Source organism: Onychomys torridus, chromosome 2 (genome assembly GCF_903995425.1).
Source record: "Onychomys torridus chromosome 2, mOncTor1.1, whole genome shotgun sequence".
In the NCBI taxonomy this organism is placed as follows: domain Eukaryota; kingdom Metazoa; phylum Chordata; class Mammalia; order Rodentia; family Cricetidae; genus Onychomys; species Onychomys torridus.
The window spans coordinates 35,736,624-35,744,143 of record NC_050444.1 but is presented as its reverse complement, the minus strand read 5'-3'; positions in this window follow the sequence as shown (position 1 = coordinate 35,744,143).

The window sequence follows — 7,520 nt, the reverse complement described above, 5'->3', positions numbered from 1 at the left end:
TTGAAATGAGTTGTGGTAAGAGAGGACATAATAATATTTTATTATTTAAAACAATTTCTTCTTTATGCTGCTGTGAAAATTCATTGTTTACTGATTATTAGCTTTATAGACACATTTTTATTAGTATATAATAGTTATATATAACAATGGGTGTCATTATGGCATTTTCATAAATCACAGCTCTTACATAGCTGCTTTGTAATTTTTCCATGGTAATTCTAATAGCCCAGGTCATTCTGGGATTGGTCTCCATTTGTTGCTTTTTTACCTTGGGTCTGGGACACATTTTTTGTTTCCTTGTACATATACTAATTTTGAATTGTGTCTTGGCTTTATGAATAATCTTTACCAGATCCTTTTTTACTTTGAAAATATTAATTATGTTTATTTATTTTATGTGTGTGTGGAGGTGGGACATGTGGATGGGTTTGGAGGATAACTTTTAGGGACGGGCTCTCTCCCTCATCATGTGGGTCCAGGGGATGGAACTTGGGCAGTCAGGCTGGGTAGCAAGCACTTTTATCTGCTGAGCCATCTTGGATGCCTCATCTCTCAGATAGTTTTATTTTCCTTTTGAAGTCAGCTTACTTGAATTTTAAATTTTGAACATTCAGTAATGTTTATCCTTAGGTGGGCTGCTTGGAGTATGTCATTTACATACAGAATTCAGAACTAGCACAGTTAGTATATGGAGTGATTTCTCCTTTGTGTTTGTTTTCTCATTTCCAAGATTTTCCTCTCCCTTTTGAGCATCAGGGGTCACAGCACATTCTGTCACTTGGGCCTTGAAGTCACCAAGACTGTAGAAGTTCTAGCCGTTTTTTTTTTCTAAGATTTCTATTTGTGCTTATAATTTTTATTTATATGTGTGGTGTGTCTTGTGTATGCATGTTGTATTGTGTGTGTATGTACTTCTTAGTGTAAGGGTGTGCACATTTGGGAATCTTTCCTTGACCACTTTCTAGGGTCTGTCATTGACCTTGGAGCTCATTGATATGACCATTCTGGGTGGCCAGTGACCTTTCTGGATGTGCCTGTCTCTGCACAGCCACCAGCTTCATTTACAAGGGTGTGCCTCTGTTCCCATTTTTACATAGACTCCAGGAATCCACGCTCAGTTCCTCAGGCTCCGACAGCAGGGACTTTTCCAGCTGAGCCGTTCTCCCCAGCTCTGTCTGGAGTTGCTGTGCTGTTTCTTATCTTAAAATTCCATCTCTTTCTATGGTTGGTTTTGTTTGTCTTTCAAGCACTCTGAGGTGTTTTCTGTAGAGTTCATAGTGGTTATGAGGTGTACAGTAGCTATAACTACATTTTAATTCATTTTTAATGTTTTCAATATTTTTCTGTAATATTTGCCAATCTTATTACAACATTACCTTAATGAAACATCTTATTTAAACTGTTCTTAGTTAGCAATGATTTCTGTCATGCCTGCTTATTTAATCCTCAGAAAGACTTGACGATATAGAAAACTGGAAAACCTGTTAGGCTGCTAGTCAGCTACTAGCAGACTCAAGGGCACTCAAGGGCACGTAGGGTGGAGTCCTCCTCACAGTCAGTAGTGTGGAGAACCTGGTCCTGAGATTGCAGAAGGTCGGAGTCTGAGTCAGACCCCTGGCTCTGGATGAGACACAACATTCTAGACTGTCCGAAAGATCACGAGACTACCATCTGTCTGGAGGCTCTCAATAATGAACGGAGACACACCATTGTCCTCCATGCTTTAAGAGTCAATCTCAAGTGGGATTTTAAACTGCCTGGGCAGGAAAACCACCCCTTTGGAAGTTATCTGTTGTAGAAACTCCAAGAAATAGCACAAAGCTGACCTCAAATGGAGGTTGGCACAATAGTCTTTTTGACCCTTGGCCGTTCTCACCCCTTGGGAATGTTGCCCGTGCAGTGGTTCCTTTTCCCTTTGCCAACTCTCAACCTTGAACTCTGCCTGTCTTCTCCACTCTGTTCTGTTTGCTCTGAACTCTTTCCGTGGCGATCACAAAAAACTGAGGAGAGGTTGGGTGAGGTACTGGTACCAACAGTTTCATACAGGTAACTTGTTGGGAATCTCCGATTTTTCACCTCAAGCACAGTTACTTCCTATGGTATCATGCAGTCGTTAGCTGATGAATCAGTTAAGGTTACTGTGAGAAGCCTAGAGCTGACACTGTTATGTATGCTTTAAAAATTTTTAAATTGTTCATTTGCCCATAATATAATTTAACACATTTCTGCCCAGGTGATGTTCGTTCTTGGTGTAAGATAGAGCTGGAATGGTGTCACTGGGAGTATGAACAGAACAATTAGCCAGATAGTTAAATAAGTGCCTAGATCCTAGTTAGATGTTTTGCCTAGTTTGCTCACTTTAAAGATGAATTTTTAATATCTAGTGAATTTTAATATCTAATATATTTCTTATTATTTATTTATCCCCCATTTCCTATATGATTCACTTATGGCTTACTGAACTTCAAATCTCTTTTAAGTTTTTAAAGTATTAACTTTTAAGCTTTTTCTTGGTAACTCTGTATGGATAAAAGGCTTTTTGAAATTTAGGAAAATAGGGACTAGTGAGTGGAAACACCTGCTACTAAGCCTGGTGACCTGAGTTCCATCTCAGGACTCACATGGTAGAAGGAGAGAGCCAAAGCCTGAAAATTGTCTACTTTACCTCCACACATGCACACGCACATGCACACGCACACACACACACACACACACACAATGCAATACAATTTTAAAAAACATAAAAGGAGAATTATGAACAGTAGTCTTACTAAAGGACATCCAAATATGCATAAATCTTTCATGTCAACTCCTAAGTCTTTGACGTCGACTTCAAATATGAATGCATTCCTCTTAGAATGGTGCCTTTTGACCTTTAGCTTGTGTCAGAATTACCTGGGCAGTCAGTGAAGCAGACTGACTGTGTCTCTATCAGAGAGCAAGGAGAGACTTGAGCATTTATTTATGTCTGAAGTTCCCAGGCGTTGCTGAAGCCACTCTCCCATCCGACCTTGAGACCTACTGCCTGAGTTCTGAGGTGCAGCTGTTAAGACCTACTTCCAAAGTAACCACTAGAGGGCGATAGAAGCCAGGACAAATGGGATGCACTGCTTCTCCTCCAGCTAGTGATGAGCACAGGCCGTGAGAATGTTAAAAGCACGAGTCAGTTTCTTATGTTATTGCTCACCCCCAACTGTACTGTAGGGCAAAGTTTTTTTGTGTGACTGTAGGAGTCTGTGGAGTACATTGCATCTTCTAATCTGATTGATGCCTATTTAATACTCACAATACAGCCAAACATGGACTTTTGTGGGTAGACATTTGCACACATACCAAGACGTTTTGAAGGGTTAACAGGAACTATTTGTGGTGTCCAGTGATGCTCCATTCTGATATCAGATCTATTTTATCAAGAATGAAATTCCATATTGTGTGGTATGTATTCTGTGAAGAAACGTGCCTTTGATTTTGTGACAGTAAAGCTGAAACATGTTTTAAAATATTGAATTTTATGTATAAGAAACCTAAGTGGGCAGAGGGTAAGAGTCACAGAATATAGTGAGTTTGCAGTTCCTTCCATATACAGACATACAACAGGATCTAGCATCATCAGGGAAGCATATATGTGGGAGATTTTCTAGACTGGATCGATTGAGGTGGGAGGACCCACTGTAATTGCTGGACAGAATTAAAAGGAGAAAGCAAACTGAGTATCAGCAGTCATTGATTCCTGCTTTCTGAATATGGGTGCGATGTGACCAGCTGCCTCCCGTTCCTGCCACCAAACCTTCCATGTCTGGTGGACTGTATTCTTGGAGTTAGAAGTCAAGCTAAATCCTTCCCTTTGTGTCATGGTTTTTTGTTTGTTTGTTTTTCAGCAATGAAACAAGTTTTTTTTTCAGCAATGAAACAAGTTTGTTTTTCAGCAATGAAACAAGTACAACACCCTTTAATTAGTGACTTGACCAACAATTACTTTTCATTGTATTGTAGAACTTAAACTTTTTATTAGCATATATTAGTTGTACATAACAATGGGTTTCATTGTGATAACTTGTGCATGTACATAGTGTTTTCAAGCATATTCGCGCCCCTCGCCGGTACTCTATCTAGTCCTTCTTCCTCTCCTGTTACTCTTCTTCCTGCTCCCTTAGCCCCTCCCACTTCCCTGTCCTCTTCCCCTTTCTTTTCTTTTTTTTTTATACACAATGACCTTTATTCTATAACGAGTAGATGTTGAGAACAGAGTGTTGTGTGCCAGTCCTTGCAATTATCATTACCATTACTGTTACGATTATTCTTAGCTGTGTTAATTGAATTGGATGGACATTTGATCCATGTTGTCCACAGGTATAACACAGTAAACCCTGAGATATGGAGGATTCAGAAGACAGCGATGACACTTGAACTCTGTAAAAGCCGGGAATCCTTCACTTAGAATGGCTTGGGTACTGACTGGACTTATGCTACCTGTTGCTTCTCATGCCGCAGTTTTAGGTTTTCCAGCTTGTTCCAGTTGTTGTTGTTCTTCTCCTTCTCCTCCTCCTCCTCCTTCTGTATCCCCCCCCCCCCAGATGGGGTTTCTCTGTGTAGCTTTGCACCTTTCCTGGAACTTGCTTTGTAGCCCAGGCTGGCCTCGAACTCACAGAGATCTACCTGCCTCTGCCTCCCGAGTGCTGGGATTAAAGGTGTGCGCCACCGCCGCCTGGCGCTTATTTCTTACCCACCACTTGTCCACATCAGCTTCCAAACTTGCTCTGGGATTCTTCTGTGTGACTGACTGCAGGTCCAGACTCACGATACGCTTTCTCTCTCCTTTGGGGAGGGGAGCTCTCGGCTCTTCTCTTCTTGATGCATAACTTTCTAGTTTGCACCTCTTCCATAATACCTATCTTGGCCAGAGATTCCTGTGGCCACTGTGCTGCTGGGATGCTGTTCTTTGCTGCCCTGCTTGGATACCATCCGTTGCTGGCTCTCACACAGTAGGCTTCCAGGCCAGACAATTTTTATCCAGTGGGAACACTGAGGAGGAATGAGTTGGCTATTTTATGAGTGGAAACTAACTTTTCCAAACGCAGTCTGGTGGTGTGGGAAATAAGTGTCTTCTTAACAATGTCATATTATCAGCAAGCAGTCTAGTCTTAGTAGGGCAAATGTGATGACTACAGGCAACTAAGGAATGCTGAGCAGGAGAAACAGTCTTCCCCGGGGAAGAGCACACCAACTAGTTATCCAATACCAAATGGTTGGTCCACATGAAGTGATACAGACTGCTAGTTGAACACATCCCAGGTTGTTGGTCAACCCAGCTTTTGGAGCAGTCAGTGGTAACTGCACAGCTGCATTGCCCGGGAATCGGGGTGGCACCACAGTCAAGATGATCACACTGGAGATGCAGAGATGTTCCTTTGCATAGGCCTCTTCGGTACCCAGAGGCAGAGTTGGGCGGCATTGTGTTTCCATGTTATGTCTTTCTGTAACATGTCCCAGCCTAAGGCATTTTAGCTCAAACGTTTAGTGAATGCCGACTTTTTACCCTGTTCACTTCTGTGTCAAGTGGCATGGGGAAACCAGGGGGTTTGAGAAGCGTTGTTTAAGGAGCTACCATGTGGATACACTTAACTGGGGGCATACTGCAAAACATTCATATAATTTTCAGACATGTCTGTGTGGTGTGGAGTCCATGCAAGCCCCTTCACTGAAGGAGAAGCAAGTAGGTGCTCTCTGAGACCCACAGGAGACAACAGCAGAGGGAGCAGCAGGGCAGGAGAATGTCCTCAGCCTCCAAGCTGCTTCCTTTCCTCTCTTCTCCTCTCCCCTCCCCTCCCTTCCCTTCCCCTCCCCTCCTCTCCCCTCCCCTCCATTTTCCTTCCATGTCCTCCCTCCCTCCCTCCCTCCCTCCCTCCCTCCCTCCCTCCCTCCCTTCCTATTTGGCAGTTGCCTGTATTGTTTGGCAGCCCCAGGGACCTTCCTCACAGCTATGGTGGTTGCCCACTGATGACACTGAGATTTGCATTTAACAGTCGATGACTTCTGGAAACAGGTTCATCTACCCATGCAGGGTACCACCATTCCAGCTATTGGAGAACTTTTGTATGAATCCAAAAACACAAATTCAATTCTTGGAGCTGGAGTAGTCACAGTAGTAGCAATAATAGTGATTATTTTTATTACTGTTGTGAAATGTTTGTGAGATACTACATGCAACAATATTTTGAGAATTATTAATAGTCCCCCAAATTTTCTATTTTTGAAATTTCTCCTCTAGTATACAGTGTTTTTGAGCATAATTTTGATGTGATTATTATAGACTTATAAAACTATGTAAGTATGAAATAACAATAACCATATGAAGAGTTGGAAATCAAATGATAAATTTAATCCTTTTGCATAAACATATTAGCTTTTCATTAGAATGTTGTATGCTGCATATTATTCCTGACACGTAGAAAATGTAGCATACAGATTTTTTTTTTTGTTTAGAAAGTCTCTCTATGTAGACCAGGCTGACCTCTGACTCACAGAGAGCTGCCCGCCTCTGTCTATCAAATGCTGAGATTAAAAGCATGCGCCACCATGCCTGGCCTACAGAGACTCTTAATATAACCAATTCATGATGAATGAGATAATGAAGAAAGATTAGTTGGCAAGTTAGTTTCTGGCATTAGAAGTATTTGAGAATGTTTGTGGTGTAGGTATGCATGCATACACTAAGATGATTAGTAGATTTCATTCAATGTATATTGATACAAATAATTTTCTTACTTTTTTTCTAGATCATGGGTTTCTGGAGTTATGTTTGCTCTAAGATTAATCATCACTGGGAAATGCTCACCTAGAAAAGTCCAACTTATATTTTATTTTGTGTCTGATTGTGTGCTTGTAAACTTGAATATAGACCACTTGAATAAGGAATTATAATTCCATGTCCCTTGGACGACTTTGCATAGTGTCTACAGGGTTTTCTTTTAGTAGTAGAATTCGGTGACTCTTTTTGAATCCCTAGAAAAGCAAATATGGGTTCAGTTAGTGAAGTACTTGTGTAGCACATGCAAAGCCCTGACTTCAAGATCTGACATCACATAAATGGGTGTGCTGATATTTGCCTGTGATCCAGAACTCAAAAGTGGAGAAATGAGGATCAGAAGTTTGAGATCATCCTTGAATACCTGGTAAATTCAGAGCAAGCCCAGACTACATGAAACTCTCAAAAAATTTTAATACAGTATATTTCATTTCACAGGAAAATCATCTACTTCCCTTTGGTATCCTAGCTTGGCTTGGGGGTTGCTGAGGTAAAACACTGACTGAACACAACTTGGAGGAAGGAAGGGATTACTTAATTTACAGTTTTTAGTCCTTTACTGAGGGAAGCCAAGGCAGGAACTCAAGCAGGAGCTTGAAGCAGAGGCCTCAGAGGAAGATGGCTCACTGGCTTTCTTCTCTGGCTAGTGCTTAGCTAGTATTTGTATGCAACAAAGATTATTTGTCCAGGGATGGCACTGCCCACAGTGGGCTGG